This window comes from Bos indicus, chromosome X, assembly GCF_029378745.1.
Source record: "Bos indicus isolate NIAB-ARS_2022 breed Sahiwal x Tharparkar chromosome X, NIAB-ARS_B.indTharparkar_mat_pri_1.0, whole genome shotgun sequence".
In the NCBI taxonomy this organism is placed as follows: domain Eukaryota; kingdom Metazoa; phylum Chordata; class Mammalia; order Artiodactyla; family Bovidae; genus Bos; species Bos indicus.
In genome coordinates this window covers 14,858,266-14,882,749 of record NC_091789.1, presented here as the reverse complement: position 1 = coordinate 14,882,749, position 24,484 = coordinate 14,858,266, and the positions used below count along the sequence as shown (strand labels likewise).

The 24,484-nt window shown below is 39.8% G+C and overlaps 1 protein-coding gene across 11 annotated transcripts in view; it reads left to right on the top strand.

Annotated features, from left to right (window-relative positions):
- The window catches only part of ENOX2 (ecto-NOX disulfide-thiol exchanger 2), a 287,975-nt gene that overhangs the window by 53,314 nt on the left and 210,177 nt on the right, over positions 1-24,484 (top strand). The gene's annotated exons all lie outside the window — the stretch shown is intronic.

Below are 24,484 nucleotides of genomic sequence, written 5' to 3'. Positions count from 1 at the left end.
GAGGATGAGATGGTTGGATGGCATCACTGAGTCAATGGACATGAGTCTGGGTAAACTGCAGGAGTTGGTGATGGACAGGGAGGCCTGGTGTGCTGCGGTTCATGCAGTCGCAAAGAGTTGGACACGACTGAGCCACTGAAGTGAACTGACTGAAGAAGGTTAGGTGGGCTTCCCGGGTGCTCAGATGGTAAAGAGTTTGCCTGCAGTGCAGGAGACCTGGGTTCACTCCCTGGGTTTGGAAGAACCCCTGTAGAAGGAAATGGCATCCTGCTCCAGTATTCTTGCCTGGAGAATTCCATGGACAGAGGAGCCTGGTGGGCTAAAGTTCATGGGGTCACAAAACGTCAGACAGGACTGAACAACCAAGTGTGCGTGCACACACACACACACATATGAAGCTTAGGTAATTTTCTCACGGTCATATATATAATTATTAATACTCTTAGAGCTTAAACCTGAATATTTGGATTTAAAATCTGAGATTCTCTCTGTGACATTCTTTTTTTTTTAATTTTTTTTTAAACTTTAAAATAGTGTATTAGTTTTGTCAAATATCGAAATGAATCCGCCACAGGTATACATGTGTTCCCCATCCTGAACCCTCCTCCCTCCTCCCTCCCCATACCATCCCTCTGGGTCATCCTAGTGCACCAGCCCCAAGCATCCAGTACCGTGCATCGAACCTGGACTGGCGACTCGTTTCATACATGATATTATACATGTTTCAATGCCATTCTCCCAAATCTTCCCACCCTCTACCTCTCCCACAGAGTCCATAAGACTGTTCTATACATCAGTGTCTCTTTTGCTGTCTCGTACACAGGGTTATTGTTACCATCTTTCTAAATTCCATATATATGCGTTAGTATACTATTGGTAACTAAGTATATATTGGTGTTTTTCTTTCTGGCTTACTTCCCTCTGTATAATAGACTTCAGTTTTATCCACCTCATTAGAACTGATTCAAATGTATTCTTTTTAATGGCTGAGTAATACTCCATTGTGTATATGTACCACAGCTTCCTTATCCATTCATCTGCTGACGGACATCTAGGTTGCTTCCATGTCCTGGCTATTATAAACAGTGCTGCGATGAACATTGGGGTACACGTGTCTCTTTCCCTTCTGGTTTCCTCAGTGTGTATGCCCAGCAGTGGGATTGCTGGGTCAGAAGGCAGTTCTATTTCCAGTTTTTTAAGGAATCTCGACACTGTTCTCCATAGTGGCTGTACTAGTTTGCATTCCCACCAACAGTGTAAGAGGGTTCCCTTTTCTCCACATCCTCTCCAGCATTTATTGCTTGTAGACTTTTGGATCGCAGCCATTCTGACTGGTGTGAAATGGTACCTCATAGTGATTTTGATTTGCATTTCTCTGATAATGAGTGATGTTGAGCATCTTTTCATGTGTTTGTACTAGTTCACAACTGTTGCTTGACCAACACACTGCTTGACACATAGACATCATAACTGAAAGAAGGAATGTTCACATCTGCTTTGATAGCCCTTCATCTCTCCTTGGACATATCTGTGCCCTTAGCAAGGTGACTGTCATACAGTAAGTGCTTAATGGTGATCGTTGTACTGGTGGTAGTTCTTCATGATTGATTGTTTCATCTTTCCAGATTAATGCACTCTAATCCTTTTCACCTGTTCTCATAGTCTTCCCTCTCCCATCCCTTCAAACAGCTTTGTTGCTCATATTCTCTGTCTGCAGTCCTTGGGATGAACTGGATATGGGAATTGGGACATACATAGGAAGTTCTAACCATAGCTACCTCTTAAATGCATACATGTTTAATTATGAAACACTTAACAGTTGTCTGTTGTCAAGTTTCAGAAAGTAAAATTGTTGTTTAGTCGCTAAGTCGTGTCCGACTCTTTGTGACCCCATGCACTGCAGCACGCCAGGCTCCCCTGTCCTTCACTGTCTCCTGGAGTTTGCTCAAATTCATGTCCGTTGAGTCAGCGATGCTATCTAACCATCTAATCCTCTGCTGCTCTTGTCTCCTTTTGCCTTCAGTCTTTCCCAGCATTGGGGTCTTTTCTTGGAAAAATAAGAAAAAATGACCACAAAACATGACTTGTACTAAAAATGCTTTTGAGAGTTTAGTTAGGGCTTTTGTTTGTTTCAGATTATAAGTACTGTTGCCCCATCATTTGCCTTCTCACTGGATCTGTACACCTGCACGCTCTGTGCTAGTACTTGCTGGGCCAGCTTCCCTAGTTTCATGGGTTTCATTGCTTCCCCCACCTTTGCTTCCCCTTTTGCCTGCTCGCTCTCTTTTTCAGCTGGATGTCTTCTCCTCCAAATCAGAAATATTACTGACAAGGATTTTGAGCTCTCCTCAAGGGGAGAGGACTTAGGATTGCCGTTTTTCACATCTTGCTGACAGATCCTTTAGGTTCAGTTTGATGAGAATGTTTCCTCTCTGACCGATTTTAAGAGAGCTTTGTGGAGGGTCTCCTGCCACCAGCCTCTGCTGCTATTGCCAGTGCAGTGGGACGGAGTGGATTGGCTTTGTGTCTAGACAGAATTGGGTGGTGTTTGTTTTTCCGGTTTATTCTTGCTTTTGGATGCTGTTACCTCTTTCTTATTAGCACCCTAGCAATAGAGAAAAAAGCATTATAAGAAGAGTTTAGAATTCAAGGTTAAAACTTCAGTCTCCATTTGGTAAAAAAAAAAAAAAAAAATAGGACCCCCAACTTTAAAAGTTCATGCTAGGTTTGAAATATTTAATCTAAGGCTATTCTCACAGTTTTCTTTTGCCTCCCACTTTTTTTGCCTTATGAATGACTTTGTTGTAGTGAGTGACAAGTATATCCTATCCTTGCTGATCGTTTTTAAGTGGATGGATTTTCATAGAGCAGTCCATCTCTAGTGGTGTAGATGTTTATCTTATGTATTGAGAGTTTATAATTCAATATTTTCAGGTTTTCATTTTTAGTTGAAGACATTGATAAATAGAACTATGACTTTTATATTCATAAGATATTCTATCTATACTTAATTATCATTACTGTGAAGTTATCAGTTTTATAGCCTAGAGGTTCGGAGAAATCTAGATCAGTTTCATCATTTCCAGATAGAGAATAGCCAAGTTATTTTTAGAAAATATTTGTAACCGAGGTTATTAGATGATTTGAATGCATGAGCGTATGACTTAGTTAGAAACTTGGGTAGTTTATCAGACTGAAAACTGATTTTCTACCCTAGAATCATTGTGCACCTGAAGTTTACTTAGAGTGACTTTTATCTTCAACACAATAAAATCCTGAACATTATACAATGTAAGACTATAGTTTGCATTTATCATAGTTAGTCAGCAAACATTTATTATCTGTGACCCTTCATCTTTAGGAGTTAAGGTTGTAGTTTTATAATAGTTAATTTAAATGTGTTCTACTACTAATTCATGTTTTTATACTATGTAAATCAATTATTCTTTAAGATGTGTGCCTGGATTAGAGAAAAGAATATGCAGCTGTCTGGGTTTTAGTCATGATTTTTCCATAGATGCTCTGTCTTCTGGCCTTTTTGTCTTAGATGTCACCTAATAGATACCACTCTGCTAATGTATCAACTTGGCTATTTTTATAATTGGACTCAGTAAGACGTTTATCATAAATGGAATGAGTAAGCACTCTATGCAATAGAAGAATATATCTTTAAACTTGAGACAGTTCTAAAAACACTGTATTCTGGAAGAAGCCACCAGCTGCACACACAACCAGAAATTATGCTTGTATTTTAATATCCATAGACAATGAATAAAAGACTTGGGGGTTCCTCAAAAGAATCCTGTTTATGTGTATTTATTCATAGATCTTAAGTATGTCAGACCAATAATTAGATATAGTGTAAAAAACACTTTATCTTCCATTAAACTAGACCTCAGTGCTTACCTCACTGTGAATGCTCCACACAGATTCATCTTTAACTTATGTGAAAACACAATCAATTCACCCTTTTTAGGAGATTTTTAGGGACCACCTTTCCTCCCATTTATTACATTCTCCTGAATTTGGCCTCAGGCCTTTAAAATGTTTCAGGAATGTCTTCTCACTTTTTCGTGAAACTCTACTTCCTCAATGGGGACACTGACTAGCTGGACATAGTCTCAGGCCCCGGGTTTTGAAATCTGGATTTCCTTCCTCTGCTTGTCCCCCATGGTACAGGCACTCTAAGCTTTAAGGAGAATCAGTATGACAATAGTCAACTTTACAAAAGAAAAATCAAAAGCAAGTCCACTTGAAGCTTGGTACAGGAATACATCACTTTATTTTTTTTTAATGTGTTTGTAAGAAACTGAATATATTAATTCCATATTTGTAAAAAAAAAATGTTCAGTGTTAGCTTGGCATTTTAAAATATTGCTATATCACAGGGAACTCAGCTTGGTGCTGTGATGACCTAGAGGGGTGAGACAGGGGAGTGGGAGGGAGTCTCATGAGGGAGGGGATATATGTATATATGTAGCTGATTCATGTTGTTGTACAGCAGAAACCAACACAACATTGTAAAGCAATTATACTCCAATAAAAATAAATAATAAAGTAGTGCTATATGGAATATTTCTGTAATGCAAATAAACATTCTTAATTTCTCCGATTTATAGATTGGATATAGATTTTCTTCAAATAGGCCACACCTGTACTCTGGATCCCCACAAAGAATTTTTCAAGGAATGACCCCTTAGCTAGACCCTGATTTCTCAACCTGATTTCCTGTGGTTTCTTTCTTCTTAATTAGCCCAGTGGCTCAGGTGTACCTTCCTGCCCCCTGATCTCTACTTGGCTATCATATATTAATATATAAAATATATATTTGTTTATATATGTGATACAGTGAGAATATACATAGGAACTGTAAAAACATGTGTATTTATGTATTTATCCACATTCCATGGCATCCAAAATCAGCAGGCACATTGTGCATTGCTAGGGTTTTCTCTTTTTTTTTCTGTATGGTATTTCTGCTATTTATTCTAAATATTTTTATTTTGTCTCTTAATCATTTACATGCCATACTAACTCTATCCACTACTGTGGTGTAACCACTTCTGAAGTGAAATGGCATCTATTTAACAGCATTGAAATTGTGGTTGCTTTTGTTCAGAAGAGAAAGTGGACACTCTTCTTTGTTCTTTGCACTGAAAGACTTTAACCCATCTCCGATATTGGCAAGGAGAATGGTTCTCTTGATTTGCTTTTAAAAGGATATGCACTAGTAATCTCATTTTACCCTTTCATTTTCCTCCTTACTACTCTGCCCCTTGGCTTCATTTGCCTCTTTATGGGGAAGAATGCATCTGAGGTTTTCTTTGCTTCTCCCCTTGCCATGATATGTAGACTAGTTTATGGAAAAATACATCAGCCGCCTGCCATGCATTTAAATTCCCCACTTCTCTGCTGCATTTGTGTGCAGCAGCTGAAAGACAAATAGATGAGTGCAGGACCGTTTTTGTCAGTGAAAGTTTTTGGATGCATACATTACCAAGCACACATATCATTAAATATGAGCTTAATATCTGGAAGCAAAAGTGGTAGTACATCAAGTTTGTCCGCAGAAGAGAAAAGGGGTCATTGTTTGTGAGAACTAAATGGAAGCATATCCTTCCTTATCCATCAGAGGAATTAAGAGATGGGAATTGGTCTTTTAGGCCATCTGGTTCCTGCCCCAGGGACCAGTAGAAGGTTGGTCCTCGCATTATTGTATTCTCAGTGCTGATTATTTTTGTTACATATTTCCATAGCTTTGCAGTAACTTCAAATGCTTTTGTAACTATAGTTCCTCTATTTCTCTTGACCAAGGAAGTTCAGGTTGTATCTCGTTTCAAAGTAGATGTCCCCCTTTTCAACTTTGTTAAGCCTTATTCCACCAAGCTGGGTTAAGGTACTGAGATTTAGCCTTTTTAAGATAACGTATATCTACTTGGCCCTAACTTTTTCCTTACCTTTTCCCCCTCTGTTCTGAGTATTCTTAAACAATTTTAGAAACTTAATTACCATATAGAAATTTAACATTGTGAACATCTTAAAATTACACCTCCGAGACCAACTAACATTCCTTAAAAAGGATAGAAATGGGAAGGGAAGGATGTCCAGGAATTGCCTCAATACCTCTCCTTTCCCTCTCCTCCTCCCCCTCACTCCCTCAGTTTCTCTCTTCCTCTTTTCCCTCTCACACACACATGCATGTGCACACACAAACACATTGGACTTATGTCAAACCAAATCATCCCAGTGTGATTTGGATGGAGGTGGGGCATGTAAGGAAGGAGATGGAGAGCCTGAAGTGGGGTTTGTGGCTTAAAAATCAAGCGTGTTAAGGAAGCAACGAAATAGACAGTTTCCAGGTCGTAAGGGACCATAGAGAATGTTTCCTTAGTTATGTACGTGAGGAGAGTAAGACCCAGGGAGTTAATGACTAAATCAGTTGACTTCTCCGAAGTCCATTGTTTTGTTTCCTATACCAAGCTGAAGGCAAAAATTGTGGGGATTAAGGGTAAACATCAAAGTCCTGGATTTGCCATCTGTCCATTAATTCATTCAGTTAATCAACATATATTTATTGACCAACTATGATATGCCAACAAAGGTTCGTCTAGTCAAGGCTATGGTTTTTCCTGTGGTCATGTATGGATGTGAGAGTTGGACTGTGAAGGGGGCTGAGTGCCGAAGAATTGATGCTTTTGAACTGTGGTGTTGGAGAAGACTCTTGAGAGTCCCTTGGACTGCAAGGAGATCCAACCAGTGCATTCTGAAGGAGATCAGCCCTGGGATTTCTTTGGAAGGAATGATGCTAAAGCTGAAACTCCAGTACTTTGGCCACCTCATGCGAAGAGTTGACTCATTGGAAAAGACTCTGATGCTGGGAGGGATTGGGGTCAGGAGGAGAAGCGGACGACAGAGGATGAGATGGCTGGATGGCATCACTGACTCAATGGACATGAGTCTGAGTGGGCTACGGGAGTTGGTGATGGACAGGGAGGCCTGGCGTGCTGCGATTCATGGGGTCGCAAAGAGTCGGACATGACTGAGCAACTAAACTGAACTGAACTGATGATATGCCCGACATTGTGCTAGGTGTTAAGGACCCCATATGGTCCCTGACCTCAAGGAGCTTATAAGTTTATTCACCAAACTCTAGTGACAAATAGAAAAGTGAAGAAATAGGCAATCACAGTACAGAATGTTTCCATAGTACCCAGAGGATGCTAACAGAGCATATAAGAGGTGCCCCCTAACCCTGCTTTAGGTGACAAGCAATAGCTTCCTGGCAGATATTTCCCAGGCCAAGGTGAGACAGAGTGTTCCAGGGTGATGTTAAAGCATATGCAGTCCCTGAGGCAAGAACTGGAAATAGTTCAGTATGATTAGAGAATACAGTGTAGTTAAGGGTTGGGGAGGGATTGTTAAGGGGGTTAATTAAGGTAACTGTACAGTATGAATAAGACTGTGGAGATAAGAAGGAGCCAGGTCATAAAGGACCTCATTTGCCATGTCAGAGAATTTGAAGTTCTGCAGTTTAAGAACAATGTAGAAGTCACTAAAAAGTTTTAAAGTCAGTGATGTGATCGTATTTGCCTGTTAGAAGGATCTCTCTATTGACAACTGGAGAGTTAACTGGAGATAGAAAGCCATGTGAGGAGGCCATTGCAGTAATCCACTTGGACTGAGGTAGTAATGATTGGGATGAAGAGAAAGGTTCATATTTTAGCTAGGACATAGAGTCCATCGGACTTGGTTACCAGGTATAGAAAACAAGGGAAAGGGACGAATATGGATAACTCCCAGGGTTCTGGACTGAATAGCTAGGTGGGTTGTGTGCCATTTCCTGACATGGAGGACAAGGTGGAAAGGGCAGGATTGTTGAGTAAAGATAATGTGTTAAGTTTGAGTTATCCATCGGATGCCCATACTGAGAACAATCTGGGCTTAAGATAAATATATCAGAGCTATCAGCATAAATAGAAATATGATTTGAAGTCATGGGATCACCCAGAGCCAGTCTGAGGATCAGTTGCCCTTAGACCTTATTTGGTCTTAGACTCCTTTATGTATCCAACAGTTATGGGCCCTTTCCCCATATACAATTCTGCCTGCAATTTTAAGAGGTTCATTGACATCTTGATGCATATCTGCAAACTGTTATGATGTCTGGATGAAGAACCTCTGGCGGTGGAATAAGAAGAAAAGAGGTGTAAGGATGAAACACTGGCATTTCGGCCTTCCCAAGTGGCCCATATGGTAGAGTCTGCCTGAAGTGCAGGAGACCCAGGTTCGATCCCTGGGTCAGGAAGATCCCCTGGAGAAGGAAATGGCAACCCACTCCAGTATCCTTGCCTGGAAAATTCCATGGATGGAGGAACCTGGCAGGCTACTGTCCATGAGGTTGCAAAGAGTCGGACACGACTGAGCAACTTCACTTCACTTCACTGGCATTTAAGAAATGAGTAGTGAAAGAGAAGTTCATGGAGGAAACTGGGAAAAAGAAACCAGAGAGTTAATGGGTGTCATAGAAGGCAAGGAAAGAGTTTCATGAAGCCAAAGTGGTCAGCAGAGTTAAGTGCTGCAGGGAGAGAGTAAGATAAGGACTGAAAAGTGATCACTGGCTTTAGCAACAATGAGTGTCAGTGACCTTTGCAAGGGCTGCTTCAGTAAAATGCTGTGGACAGAATCCAGAATGCAGTGATTAAGGAGTGCATGAGAGAAGAGCAAGTGGGAACAGCAAGTGCAGGCCACATGTTTCCAAAGGGGCAGATTTGGGGCTAGAGGGAGGCTTGTCTTTTGTTCATTTATAACCAAATTGAGGGTATTGAGTATCTTTTAGAATTTTTGTGTCATTTTCTGATTTCTTACCATTAAAAAAAAGAACAAATAAACCAAGGAATTCACATCTGGTAAGAGTAGAGTTTCACAGGTTTCCAGTGCTTCTTTCGATATTAATAAATGATGAATTGTGGTTTTAAATCCCTGCAGTTCTATATCTTTCCTCAGCTTTGCTTAAGGTGTCTATCTACCCAGAATCCACAATGCCTCAGGCAGTACTAAATTAGCACTATAGGTGCATTCAGGCCAGACAGGCTGGGAATGAGAGAGGCAATAAGGCTGGCTTTAGACCCTTGATTGAAGAGCCAGCTTTGTAATACCCAGCTTAGTAATTATGAAGGCTTTATGTTTGCATGTGTGAACCTTAGTTAAGCTTTGTCATAGGTTTTCCAAAACAGCTGGGGCTTTTGGTCTATGAAGACATTAATTTGCGTCTCCAGGGGCTATGCATAAATCAAACTGGGAAAGAGGGGAGGAGGAGTGAATTTCTTTGTGTGAATCCCAGCTCCCTGTTAACTGTTTAATTGAGGAGAAGGAAAGAGTCCTATGACAATTACTGAATTAGGGATGCATTATTATCTTCTGCTTGATGTATTCTTGCTTGGTGTATTTATGCTAAGAAAGGCAGTAAACCCTCTCTCCCCTAAGAAGGCCTTGCTTTGTTGACCTTAAACAGAAACGTAGACTCAGATTTCACAGTTCCTGTTGTTTCAAAGGGAGGCTTAATGTTGGTGGTGATGGTTGTTAATTTAAACTTTGGTCTTCTTTTCTTACCATCTGCTGTGTAGTGGCCTTTCAGTCACAGTTCAGGGATAACAGCAAGGATCCCACCTGGGGAAAGCAGAGTAATGACATGGGCCTTTGGAAACTCTGCTCTTTCTTCCCCTCTGGCCACAGAGAAGATTATTGGGAAACCTCGTCATCATAGAAGCAACTGTCATTTTGGAGTGAATTAACGATGGGAAGTTAGCCCCGACCTAAATTCTTCTGACCTTTTGAAATATCAGCATAAATGATGCTGTGGTGAGCCAAGCCTTCCCCTCCCCCACTATTTTGGGTTCATCTTTCAGCCACTGCGTGAATCTAACTGAAGAGTCAAAATGTAGAAAAGAGAGGTTCTTCATAGTTTTCTTGTTTTCAGATGCACTGCCTTTTTAGCCTGATAAAGAAATAGATGATAACAAATAGAATATATGCCACAAAATACTATAGGAACTCCTATAGTAGAACCAGTGTGTGTGTGTGTGTGTGTGTGTGTGTGTGTGTTTTATTTACTAAACATTCTTAATGTTCAGGAGCATGCTCACAGAGGGAGAAGACCATGTTTTTCTCTGTAACAGTCCTGTGATGCTACTGTCGGGGTCCAAATACCAGAATTCATAACCCGTGACTCAGTCTGGTGTTTTTTGAGTGAAAAGCCACAAAGACACAAGTTTTGTCAGTGTGTTATGTATGGTACATTTAAAAAATTAATATTAATAAACATCATCAGCAATGTTGATTCTTAAGACTATAGATTTCATACGAGTAAGAGTTTTAATAACTGGCTTATTACAGGACTATAAAAAAGAGTATAGCCTATCCAAAAGATAAGCCTGTATATTGGAAATCTCTTATAAACTAATACTTTTATAAGCACTAAGGGCAAAAAGGCATTGCTTTACAGTACTTATAACTACTACCGTAAGATTTAAATTAATACCAAAAACTTAAAACATATGCTTACTGTGTAATTGCTGACTCAAGGTTATGGATGATGTATGTTCTCAGATGTTCTCAGAGCATATTACTGAGCTGAGCTGTGAGGAATATAATGTTTACTCAAAGTCAAGTTCCAAGGCATTTCCTATGGTTAATACATTATAAATGGTCTTCTTCTATGTAGCTCTCTCTCTCTGTTGTATCTCAACTGTAGAAGTTGAACTCTCCCTTTCAGCTTCAATATATAATGATAATCTTGTAAAGCACCATTTAATTAACTGATTTAAAATTATGTAAACAAGAGATTGGGAGAAGAAATGTTCAACTGTTTCAGTTCTCTATTAAAATTACAAAAATTGTTTCAAAATCCCATTTAGTTTGGACTATTCCTCAGGAATAACTGATTGAAAAAATAAAGATGGTGTGGAAAAGCATAATTCTTTAATTAGTCATTAGGCCCACAAAATAGAACAATAGAACAATTGGATCTGAAAGACATATTAAAATTTATCTGATCCACCCCCTCATTGTTAAGATGATGGAGCTATGCTCCAAGTATTAATAGGGTAAATGACTTGTCCAGGATCATACAGGTTTAGTGGCATAGCTAGGGTTCCAAGTTCCATGATTCTTGGTGATCATCTCAGTATTCTATATTGCCTCTAGAAAATTTGAGAGGCGGAAACTGAACTCTGGCCTTATACATACTTTAAAAAAAATTTTTTTTTTGGCCTTACAGTTTCAAAGCATGCACTCTATCTCTCTACATGCCTGGAGGTGCTTAATCAGTACTAACCAACATGATTAAAATTGTTATCTTTTTAATTCAATAAGTTTCTTTGGAAAGCAACCACATAAAATGGATTGGAAGAGAGAATTTAGCAGTAATGCCCCCTCAATACATGTGGCAGGAATTAGATTCGCTGCATTATGTATGCATTGCAACCTGCTAAGAAAGCAGACTCCTAGGAAAGAGCTACTGGAACTGGCCAGTACAACTGCTCTGATTCAATAAGTAACTTGAAGTTTTGATGGAATCGATCACTCATTAGCCTGTGGGCCAGGAAAAAGGAAATCAATGAGCAAAAGGAATCATGGTGAAAGGAGAGTACACCTATCCCCTGCCTTGCCCACATACGCCTTTAGCTGAACTGTATGTTCCCAAGATTAAAGAATCTTAAGACTGAAGTTTCACTCTATTCTGCATGGCATACTTGGATCACAGATCTGTAATAATGCTTTCTGTTCCAAGCACTATATCTTGAGGCAGACACGTGACAAGCTAGAATACAACAGAGATGGTCAGGGACTGGAAAGCCCAGTCATAAAGAAAGGTTAGAAATTGGTGCTTTTAGTGCTTGGGAAAGTGAAACTTAGACATGGAGAGGGGGAAAGGAACTGACATATATTTAAGTAGCTACTGTGTGCCAGACACTTTGCATATATTATTTCCTTTCATCCTCATACCACCCTATGCAGAAGGTATTCTCTTTCTTGGAGATATGTGGTTTGAAGGTATCAGATAACTTACCTGTTACAGAGTTAGTAAGGAGTAGAGATAGGATGAATAGAGCTAATGCTCATGCTTTAGATGAGAGTTTTCAAATATTTGAAGAGCTGATAGAAAGAAGATTAGGATTGACATTGTCATGATAGTAATAGTTGTTATAAAAGTAGCAGTAGTATTAGAAATAAAAACAATAGCTGGCATTTACTGAACACTTATGTTGTGCCAGGAACTGTGCTAAGCACTTGATTTATATTAACATATTTAATCCCTACAATAATCCTAAAATGTAGGTACTGTTATTACTTCCATTTTACACATAAGGGAACTGAGGTACAGATTAAGTAACGTACTCAGCATCACATAAGTGAGGGAACCTGAGTATGAACTCGGATTGTCCTAGGAAGCAGATTTTAGCCTAGCATAAGAGGGACACCTTTCTACTCAAACTGTCTGGCAGAGGGATGGGTGTTCTGGTGAAGCAGGAAATTTCTCAGCCTTGAAAGTATTTAAGCAGGGTCTGGGTGGGCTTCCCTGGTGGTTCAGATGGTAAGGAATCTGCCTGCAATGTAGGAGACCCGGGTTTGATCCCTGAGTTGGGAAGATCCCCTGGAAAAGGGAATGGCAACCCACTCCAGTATTCTTGCCTGGAGAATTCCACAGACAGAGGAGCCTGGTGGGCTACAGTCCATGGGGTCACAAAGAGTCGGACATGACTGAGTGACTGAACAACAGAAGGTGCTGCTTTCAGGCATGCTGTGCATGAGGTTTCTTCACTGAAAGCAAGGTTAAGAGTAAGGTAAACTCAAAGGCCCATTTCAGCTCTAAATATATCTCACTCAAGTTGACACATCTACTGGTTAGTGAGCTGCCATGTCCTTTCTAGGCCTTTTCTGGACTTAGGTGGGTACTCAGAGCTCATAGGTAGACAACTTCACTTGTGTTACTATGTAGATGAGCTATTGGCTCTGGAAAAGTATCAATATAAGTTGATGCCCTGGTCCATCAAATGGAGAGAAGCCATTCCAAGGATCTGTTGCAAGAATAAATTTATAAATCATTGGACAAGGTCAAAAGAAATCCATTAATGAAAACTGATTAGCCTCCAGAGTTCTCTTTTCTAACTGCGACAGTTTATAATCCAAATGAAATTAGCACCCATTTTCAAATTCGTGCTCTTTCATCTTAATAATTTCTTGCATTAATCTGCCATATGGTTCTTCCCTTTCCAATCTTGTGATAATGTCACTTATGTATTCATTCAGACACCTTTGTATTTCTAATATTGGCCAATTACAAAAGCCATCTGTGTTTCATATAGCATTCTCACCCAGAGCACAAAGGGTTTTATTTAATTGAGAAATACAAATGTACCATACCATGAGGAATATAACGCACAGATATAGCTAAATAGCTAACCATTTCTTCTTCTCCCTCAGCCTTTCTTTGGCTACCTTTCTAAAATAAAGTATTTCAGGGGAAAATGGCCTCTAGGAACTCCATCACTGTCAGTGGTAGAAGTGAGGTGACACTGTCATTGACCTCCTTTGTCTTGAGGGAATTGGAAAGGCACCTAGGAGCATGACTTATCACTATTTCTTATGGCAAAGATGACAGCCGAAGATGACCTGGGAAGACGATGGGGCAGAGAAAAGCTAGTCAAGAACTTCTCTGGAGAAATACAGACATAAAAGCATAAGATTTTTCAATCAGTTCTTCTCAAATTGACTGGAATCCCCACTGAAGGTCAGTTGAGTCTTTGAATGTGTTCATTCTTTCTGGAGACACTGATAATTTGGCATTGTGCATTGTACAAATGATCAAAAATCAGAGTCTGTGTACACTGATCCATGTGTCTTGCCAACATTACATGAAGTTTTTATAAAATTCCTAGGTGTGGAACCCCCTAGAGAAGGGAATTCTCTAAATGTGGTCTAGTTATGTTTCACAGCTAGCCTTTCTCTCAATTCAACTTAAAAGCACCAATCATATTTCAGAAACAATGTATGAGCCATATATTATTAGAACTATTTTTATTGACCTAACCAAGGCCTTTGATTTAGTCACCCAAAAACACTTTCTTCAGAGATCCCATGATTCTGGGCTTAGCAGTGACCCTGTAAAATGGTTTTCTCTTCATTTAGTTCTTGCCAACTTAGCCTCGACCCAGAGGTCCAAAATACTTGCAGACTGTCATTTTTAGTGAAGATTAACTGAAGCCTCTCCTTGGCTGATGGTGAAGGAGAGTTCAAAGACTATGCTGGCAGCTCCATTGCTATCACAAAAAGTTTCTCCTTTCGAAATCATCTCCCTCTTTCTAGCTGATCTACTTGTGTCAAAGGTACACTTTTTAGCAGAATTTATTCCTCCAGTTACTTCTAGTGTATATTATCCCCAAAGGCAAAACATTCATGGTAATACATGTGACATAACTTATTTCAGTAGAGTATTAGAATGGCAGAGGTAACTGGGATGTTACAGAACCTTTAGTTTGATATTCTTGTTTTATAGATGGGGAAACTGAGGTTCAGAGGTGTTAAATGACTCATCAGAAGCAAGGACAATTAATTAGCATCAGAGCTTAGAGTAGAACCCAGGTCTCAGGACTCCTAATCAAGTGCTCTTTCTACTCTGTCATGCTGCTTCATGACTAGCTAATATAGAGAGAATTAATATATGTAAGTATATATTATATAGATATATTTTTATATATTCTATAAATGGTAATACAGCCTAGCAGTTAAGAGCAGACCTGAGTGTTAATTTTACCCCTTATTCACAATTTTATCCCGTATTACATGCATGAATGTACACATCTAACTTAATGTGAGCTTCAGTTGCCTCATCTGTAAAACTGAGATCATAATAACATCTACCTTTTAAAATTATGATGACAATTAAATGAGAAAATATATAAAGCACTTTGAAAAGTGCCTTGCACTTGCTAAACTCTCAGTGAATGGTAGCTGTTTTTCCTATGTAGATTTTTTTTCTATATAACTCATTCCACTCCCCCTCCCATGCCCTAGAATAAGAATTCTCTTGGAAATCTTAATGTTATTAAAATTATAGTATGCAAATGTATTAAAATGTAGCAACATTCTTCTAGCTCACCTGAATCTAGTATGTCATGTTTTTCCTAAGTTAATTGCAGCCTGATTTGGTTCTGTTCAGTATCACATCTATTTCCACAAACAGGAAATTGTCTTTTCTAGATTTTGATTGGCAGGGATAGTTTTATAAACTTTATTGAATTACATTAGTGTTGTTCTATGGTAGAGGAGACACTTTCATTATAAGCCTGTGTTCCTAGGTGCTTATCTTTTTCATAAAATTACCCTTTGGACTGAAATATTTTCAACTTGTTTTCTATTTCAGATTGGGTATAAAAAATTGACGGGTGGGAAAAGTGGGCAATTTCTTATAACATTTTATTTGGCTACTGAGTAATCACATTTTAATATCTTCCTGTTTGCCCCTGTGGTTTCAAGATGTTAAAACCCCATAACAACCCAGAAACACACAGCACAATTATTTTAAAGAACAGCTTGCAGAAATTTTACAGGAAGCAACTATATATATATATATATATATATGAGATCAGAGTCTTTTGAAGACTTGGTACCTGACCTCCAAAGCTTTCTTTTTCAAATCATCCTTGACAATCCAGATTTTTTTTAACATAGATTTATTTAAATTGAATCCAGCTCTTTCATATTCCCAGCTATCTTCTTTTCTCAACTTGGTTGAGAAATGGCTGTCAGGAAAAAAATTAGAAGTACAAAGTAAACAAAATGAAAAGATTAGAGAAGAGTTTAGGAAAGTAAGGATTTGTAAATGGAGTTGAACGCTTAGCTAAGAGGCTAGTCAGAGATTCCCAAGACCAGAAGCCAGAGCCTAGTGCCCAGGTACTTTTGGTCAAATTGCTTTCACCAGGACTTAAGAAAGATGGGGTATCATTGTAAGGAGAGCTCTATTTCTTAGGGATAATCACAATAAAGGGGATGTGCCCACAGACCTGAAAGAGGAGTAGAGGCAGCCTAGAGCATCAAGGCTAGATCTAGGAGTGGAAGTAGAGTACAGAAACATCAAAAGCACCAAGAACCTGAAGTTATTATTGATGGGAATATACTTATTGCCATTTTATTACAAAAACCACAAATAACAAATGTTGGCAAGGATGTGGAGCAAAGGGAACCCTTGCACACTGTTGGTGGGAATGTAAATTGATGCAGTCATTGTGGAAAACAATATGGAGGTTCCTCAAAAAACTAAAAATAGAGACTTCCCTGGCAGTCCACTGGTTAAGACTTCATACTTCCACTGCAGAGGGCATGAGTTCAATCCCTGGTTGGGGAACTGAGATCCTGCATGCTGAGCAGTGCATCCCCCAAAAAAATGTAATAAAGAAACTAAAAATAGAGCAACCATATGCGGCAGTAATTCCACTACTGGGTATATATCTGAAAAAAAATGAAAATACTAATCCAATAAGATACATGAACCCCAGTGTTCACCCCACAAGCCCTGTTTGTAATAGCCAAGATACAGAAACAACCGAACAGTGTCCATCATCTGATGAATGCATCAGTTCAGTTCAGTTCAGTTGCTCAATTGTGTCCAACTCTTTGTGACCCCATGGATTGCAGCACACCAGGCTTCCCTGTCCATCACCAACTCCCAGAGTGTACTCAAACTCATGTCCATAGAGTCAGTGATGCCATCCAACCACCTCATCCTATGTCATCCTTCCACCTTCAATCTTTCTCAGCATCAGGGTCTTTTCCAGTGAGTCAGTTCTTCCCATCAGGTGGACAAAGAATTGGAGTTTCAGCTTCAGCATCAGTCCTTCCAATGAATATTCAGGACTGATCTCCTTTAGGATGGACTGGTTGGATCTCCTTGCAGTCCAAGAGACTCTCAAGAGTCTTCTCCAACACCACAGTTCAGAAGCATCAATTCTTCGGAATTCAGCATTCTTTTTGGTCCAACTCCCACATCCATACATCCATACCATCTCTTTGACTAGATGGCCCTTTGTTGGCAAAGTAATGTCTCTGCTTTTTAATATGCTGTCTAGATTGGTCATAGCTTTTCTTCCAAGGAGCAAACGTCTTTCAATTTCATGGCTGCAGTCACCATCTGCAGTGATTTTGGAGCCCCCCCCAAATAAAGTCTCTCACTGTTTCCATTGTTTCCCCATCTATTTGCCATGAAGTAATGGGACCAGATGCCATGATCTTTGTTTTCTGACTGCTGAGTTTTAAGCCAACTTTTTCACTCTCCTCTTTCACTTTCATCAAGAGGCTCTTTAGTTCTTCACATAAGGGTGGTGTCATCTGCGTTTCTGAGGTTACTGATATTTCTCCCGGCAGTCTTGATTCCAGCTTGTGTTTCATCTAGCCTGGCATTTCGCATGATGTATCTGCATATAAGTTAAATAAGCAGGGTGACAATATACAGCCTTGACGTATTCATTTCCTGATTTGGAACCAGTCTGTTGTTCCATGTCCAGTTCTTACTGTTGCTTCTTGACCTGCATACAGATTTCTCAGGAGGCAGGTAAGGTGGTCTAGTATTTCCATCTCTTGAAGAATTTTCCAGTTCACTGTGATCCACACAGTCAAAGGCTTTGGCATAGTCAATAAAGCAGAAGTAGATGTTTTTCTGGAACTCTCTTGCTTTCTCAATGATCCAACAAATGTTGGCAATTCGATCTCTGGTTCCTCTGCCTTTTCTAAATCCAGCTTAAACATCTGGAAGTTCATGGTTCATGTACTGTTGAAGCCTGGCTTGGAGAATTTTGACATTACTTTACTAGCATGTGAGATGAATGCAATTGTGTGCTAGTTTGAACATTCTTTGGCATTGCCTTTGTTTGGGATTGGAATGACAACTGACCTTTTCCAGTCCTGTGGCCACTGCTGAGTTTTCCAAATTTGTTGGCATATTGAGTGCAGCACTTTAACATCATCATCTTTTAGGATTTGAAATAGCTCATCTGGGATTCCATCACCTCCACTAGCTTTGTTTGCAGTGATGCTTCCTAAGGCCCACTTGACTTCACATTTAAGGATGGCTGGCTCTAGGTGAGTGATCATACCATCATAGTTATCTGGGTCATGAAGATCTTTTTTGTATATATCTTCTGTGTATTCTTGCCTCCTCTTCTTAATATCTTCTGCTTCTGTTAGATCCACACCATTTTTTATCCCTTATTGTGCCCACCTTTGCATTGAAATGTTCCACTGGTTTCCCTAATTTTCATGAAGAGATCTCTAGTCTTTCCCATTCTATTGTTTACCTCTATTTCTCTGCATTAATCACAAAGGACAACCATTTTGCCTTTTTGCATTTCTTTTTCTTGGAGATGGTGTTGAATACTGCCTCCTGTACAATATTACAAACCTCTGTCCAAAGTTCTTCAGGAACTCTGTCTATCAGATCTAATCCCTTGAATCTGTTTGTCACTTCCAGCATATAATCATAAGGGATTTGATTTAGGTCATACATGAATGGTCTAGTGGTTTTCCCTAATTTCTTCAATTTAAGTCTGAATTTGGCAATAAGGAGTTCATGATGTGTGCCACAGTCAGCTCCTGGTCTTGTTTTTGCTGACTGTATAGAGCTTCTCCATCTTTGGCTGCAAAGAATATAATCAGTCTGATTTGGGTATCAACCATTTCATGATGTCCATGTGTAGAGTCTTCTCTTGTGTTGTTGGAAGAGGGTGTTTGCTATGTCCATTGCATTCTCTTGGCAAAACTCTGTTAGTCTTTGCCTTGCTTCATTTTGTACTCCAGGCCAAATTTGCCTGTTACTCTAGGTATCTCTTGACTTCCTATATTTGCATTCCAGTCCCCTATAATGAAAAAGATATCTTTTTGGGTGTTAGTTCTAGAAGGTCTTGTAGGTCTTCATAGAACCATTCACCTTCAGCTTTTTCCACATTACTGGTTGTGGCATAGACTTGGATTACTGTGATACTGAATGGTTTGCCTTGGAAACAGAATCATTCTGTCATTTTTAAGATTGCATCTAAGTACTGCATTTCAGACTCTTTTGACTATGAGGGCTACTCCATTTCTTCTAAAGGAATTCTTGCTCACAATAACAGATATAAAAGTCATCTCAGTTAAATTCACCTATTCTAGTCCATTTTAGTTCGCTGATTCCTAAAATGTTGATATTCCCTCTTGCCATCTCCTGTTTGACCACTTCCAATTTGCCTTGATTCATGAACCTAACATTCCAGGTTCCTATGCAATATTGCTCTTTACAGCGTCAGACTTTACTTCCATCACCAGTCACATCCACTATCTGAGTGTTGTTTTTGCTTTGGTTCCATCTCTTCATTCTTTCTGGAGTTATTTCTCAACTGATCTCCAGTAGCATATTGGGTACCTACCAAGCTGAAAGATAGGATCTTTCAGTGTCCTATCTTTTTGCCTTTTCATACTGTTCACAGGGTTCTCAAGGCAAGAATACTGAAGTGGTTTGCCATTCCCTTCTCCAGTGGACCATGTTTTGTCAGACCTCTCCACCATGACCCGTCCGTCTTGGGTGGCCCCACACAGCATGGCTCATACATAGTTTCATTGAGTTAGACAAGGCTGCGGTCCATATGATCAGTTTGATTAGTTTTCTGTGTAATTTACCTCAACAGCACCCATTTAAATTGTAAGTTCCATGAGAGTAGGGCTTAATATCTGTCTGTTCACTGATATGGTCCCAGCCCCAAGTCCCTGGCACAGGTTCCAGTCCCTGACACATAGTAGGTACTCATTAAATATTTGTTGAATGAATGAATGATCTGCATAGAAATTTAAGATTTTCTCTCACCAGAGTAAAGATAATGGTGTACTTGAAACTACCTCTATGTGCTGCAGTAAAATGAGGGGGAGAAAAAATGGGAACTTAAAACCAAGATATAAGCACCGAAGAATTGATGCTTTTGAACTGTGGTGTTGGAGAAGACTCTTGAGAGTCCCTTGGACTGCAAGGAGATCCAAGCAGTCCATTCTGAAGATCAGCCCTGGGATTTCTTTGGAAGGAATGATGCTAAAGCTGAAACTCCAGTACTTTGGCCACCTCATGCGAAGAGTTGACTCATTGGAAAAAGCTCTGATGCTGGGAGGGATTGGGGGCAGGAGGAGAAGGGGACGACAGAGGATGAGATGGCTGGATGGCATCACTGACTCGATGGACAGGAGTCTGAGTGAACTCCGGGTGTTGGTGATGGACAGGGAGGCCTGGCGTGCTGCGATTCATGGGGTCACAAAGAGTCAGACACGACTGAGCGCCTGAACTGAACTGAAAACCAAGATATAAAGCAAGTGGCAGTGGAGAACTGGGCTCAGGGCAGGGATGGTTTGGGGAGCTAACTTTAGAGAGCATTCTGATTGTCTCAGTTACTCAGCACAAAATTGCCTTCATCCTTCAGATCTCTTTTCCCTGGATCCTGAGGTGTGCTATACTGGAATTAGAAAGGAGGGAAGACAAAGCCAGGGGGCCCTGAGGAAGAGGCCCCTTGTTTGACATCTCACCTGCAACTGACAGCCTATGGCAGTAGCTGCTCCATTGCCTGATTAAAAACAGAAAAGAAATAGCCATAGAAATCAGATATCCTGCTCTCCTTGTTACTCTCTTAAGCTCATTTGAACCTGTGCATCCCCTCTGTGGGCTTCTTATGCCAGTTTCTAGAACAGTGCTTGGCACCTAGCAGGTACTCAATAGATATTTGTTAAAAGAATGGCCCTGCCTGGTCATGCAGCTTTATAAGACCAACTGGTGTGTTGGAACCCTTTCCACAATCCCCTAAAGAACATAGGGCCATATCAGGAGAAGCAATTATGAGGAAATTGGAGAAAAGGAATGGAAGTAATTACAATTTCGTATATGCCCAAATTCTGGTGCACTTTGGGGAATCCCCTAAGTGTCTCAGATGAACTGCAACTCCAAATCAACATGTAAAGCAGTTGTTTTAAATGTGCAATGCTAAGACTCAAGAATGTTTAGCACCTGCTTTCCTTCTAAGGTCAAAAGAAAATTTAGTCCTGTATGTATGTATCATTATACATGAATATGTACACCTTGGGTGACACTGTTAAAACATTTCTATCTTTCTTCTGTTTCTCTGGTCCATTAGTTGGTGGGTTATACTTAGATATGTAACTCAAGACTTCCTTACTCCTAATCCCAAAGCATTTGAGCATAACCAACCTTTTGCTAGAAGAGGGTGGTGTGTGTAGGCAGATAAGATGTACTTTCTACAGGGTGAAAGTCAGAATTTGAATGCCAAAATGTTTATAGGCAGGACTTGGAGGCTCCCGCTCTAGAAGCCAGGGAGTAAATTATCATGGACAATATTTTTAATACTAGGGCTAGATGTGTAGGATGTGAAACTAGTACAGGAAATGTAGAACAAGAATATTTGGCAACCTTGTGCTTCCTGTCTAAAATATCTGTTGTGGAACATCAGTGGGAGGTAGTAGGCTATAGTGAATTCTAACACTTTCCTTATTAGACTCCTTATACTACCGAATTCTTCATATGTTATAGTTTTTTTATTTTCTTTTCTTAGAAAGGTCACATCCCAAGTGTGTGTGGATGAGGGGATAACTATATTTAGTTTCTAGCTTTAGGTGCATTTGTTTTCCTGAGTTACATCTTTGACAACTGACATGGTATTGTTTGGGCAAGACATTTATTTTGAGCACTATAAGATTTCTGACAGGAGTGCTGTAAACTCCAGCTCCAAATTGATGTTGAAGAATCGATAAACTACTTAGCAGAGGAATAAATGACTCGAGGTAAAAATAACCAAGTAAAACGTAACTCTCACTTTCTGTTCAAGTGTGTGTAGTGGGAAGGAGCATATTTGACAGATGATTATCATCCTCAAGGTCCTGACCTGTATATGAGCTAACCTTGCAGATACTCTTTTTTTTTTTTTTTTCCTGTTCAGTAAAAGATCACCACAAAAGGAGATCAGAATGGGTTATCTGCTGATTACAGTTTGGCAAAAGGTTTAGGATCATGTAACCAGCCAGATTCTTTCCCTAAAGACACCAGAGTTATTTCCCCCTGGTTAGAGTACCTTTGACAGCAATGTGTTGATAAGTGATTATAGAAGACCTGAAGAAGAGCATCCATATTTTGGATAGCATGAATTCACTTCTTCCTCTTTTTGTTTGGTTTATTCTAAGTAATGTGTCTCTCCCTATTCAACCATTGTCCCAGATAGTTTTCAATGGGATCCAGTAATTCATTCATTCATCTCATAATTCAGCAGAAATTTATTGAGCACTTGCTTGGTGCCAGATACTCTGTTAGGTATTAGAAATACAACATGAAAAAAAGATAGACAAAGGTCCCTGCCCTCACTGAGCTTTGAACCAGACAAGTGAACAAAGAATCACATGTGTAAAATTCTTACTGGTGGTGATAAGTGCTAGCACAGCTACTAATGAAAAAATTGGCAGGACTTACATAGATATCAGGGCTTCCCTGGTGGCTCAGATGGTAAAGAATCTGCCTGCAATGCAGGTTCGATTCCTGGGTTGGGAAGATCCCCTCGAGAAGGGAATGGCAACCCACTCCTGGTGGGATACAGTCTGTGAGGTTGCAAAAGAGTAGGACATGACTGAGTGACTAAACAGCAAAAAACAACAACATAGATATCACGGAAGGAAAGTTTCTCTGAAAAGACACATATCAGGCTGAGATCTGGTAAATGAGGAGGTAACTGCCACATAAAGAACCTCAGGGACAGTAAACACAAGTCTTTTGAGGCAAGAAAGAACTGGGTGTGTTGTAGGAACAGAGGGAGGGCTGGCATGGTTGAGTGAAAGGAAACATGCCAAGAGACGAAGTTGGGAGAGGTAAATAGGGGCCACATCATACAGGGTTTATAGACCTCAAAAAAATTGAATTTTATGCTAAAAGCAGTAGGAATCCATAGAAAGGTTTTACATGTGGGAGTAGCATGAATTTTAAAATACATTTTATAAAGACTAATTTGGCTGTTCAGTGAATGAGTTAAAGACGGGCAAGAATGGAAGCAGGACAGCCTATTAGAAGGCCATTTTTTTAATTGCAGGAGTCTAGGTAAGAGGAAATGGTAACTTGGATAAACATGATGTTAAGAAAGATGAGGAGAAATGGAGACATTCAAGAAGTATTTTGAAGTTAGAATCAAAAGGCAGGATTTACCGGTGGTTGAGAAATATAGGACATTGAAAGAGTAGAAATCAAAGCTGACCTCCAGTAAAAATGGAAAACTGATAATGCAGAAGAAGAGGAATATCTGCAGGAGCAAAGTCCATAAGCTGACAAGAGAGTATGGGCTTCAGGGACACTACTTTAAAAGGACAGCAGAGACAGATTGTAAATAAAGATGTAGGTCAGTTTGTAGATTTGGTGGTGGGAAGATAAGACAGCTTTTCCTGATGACTTTTGTTTTCTCCATAATATGAGGCAAGATCACCAGCTAAGGGCAGAAGAGGAGTGGGGAAGATGGGGGAGGAGTGAGGAGAGAGGTGAAGATGTATCATAGTCACTTTGAAGAGTGGGAAAGCAAGTTTAATGCAGAAGTAGCATTGGTAGCATGGCAAGAGTGAATGTCGATACTCTAGGAATCAGCGAACTCAAATGGACTGGAATGGGTGAATTTAACTCAGATGACCATTATATCTACTACTGTGGACAAGAATCCCTCAGAAGAAATGGAGTAGCCATCATGGTCAACAAAACAGTCCGTAATGCAGTACTTGGATGCAATCTCAAAAACAACAGAATGATCTCTGTTCGTTTCCAAGGCAAACCATTCAATATCACAGTAATCCAAGTCTATGCCCCAACCAGTAACACTGAAGAAGCTGAAGTTGAATGGTTCTATGAAGACCTACAAGATCTTTTAGAACTAACACCCCAAAAAAGATGTCCTTTTCATTATAGGGGACTGGAATGCAAATGTAGGAAGTCAAGAAACACCTGGAGTAACAGGCAAATTTGGCCTTGGAATACGGAATGAAGCAGGGCAAAGACTAATAGAGTTTTGCCAAGAAAATGCACTGGTCATAGCAAACACCCTCTTCCAACAACACAAGAGAAGACTCTACACATGGACATCACCACATGGTCAACACCGAAATCAGATTGATTATGTTCTTTGCAGCCAAAGATGGAGAAGCTCTGTACAGTCAACAAAAACAAGACTGGGAGCTGACTGAGGCTCAGATCATGAACTCCTTATTACCAAATTCAGACTTAAATTGAAGGAAGTAGGGAAAACCATTAGACCATTCAGGAATGACCTAAATCAAATCCCTTATGATTATACAGTGGAAGTGAGAAATAGATTTAAGGGCCTAGATCTGATAGAGTGCCTGATGAACAATGGAATGAGGTTCGTGACATTGTACAGGAGACAGGGATCAA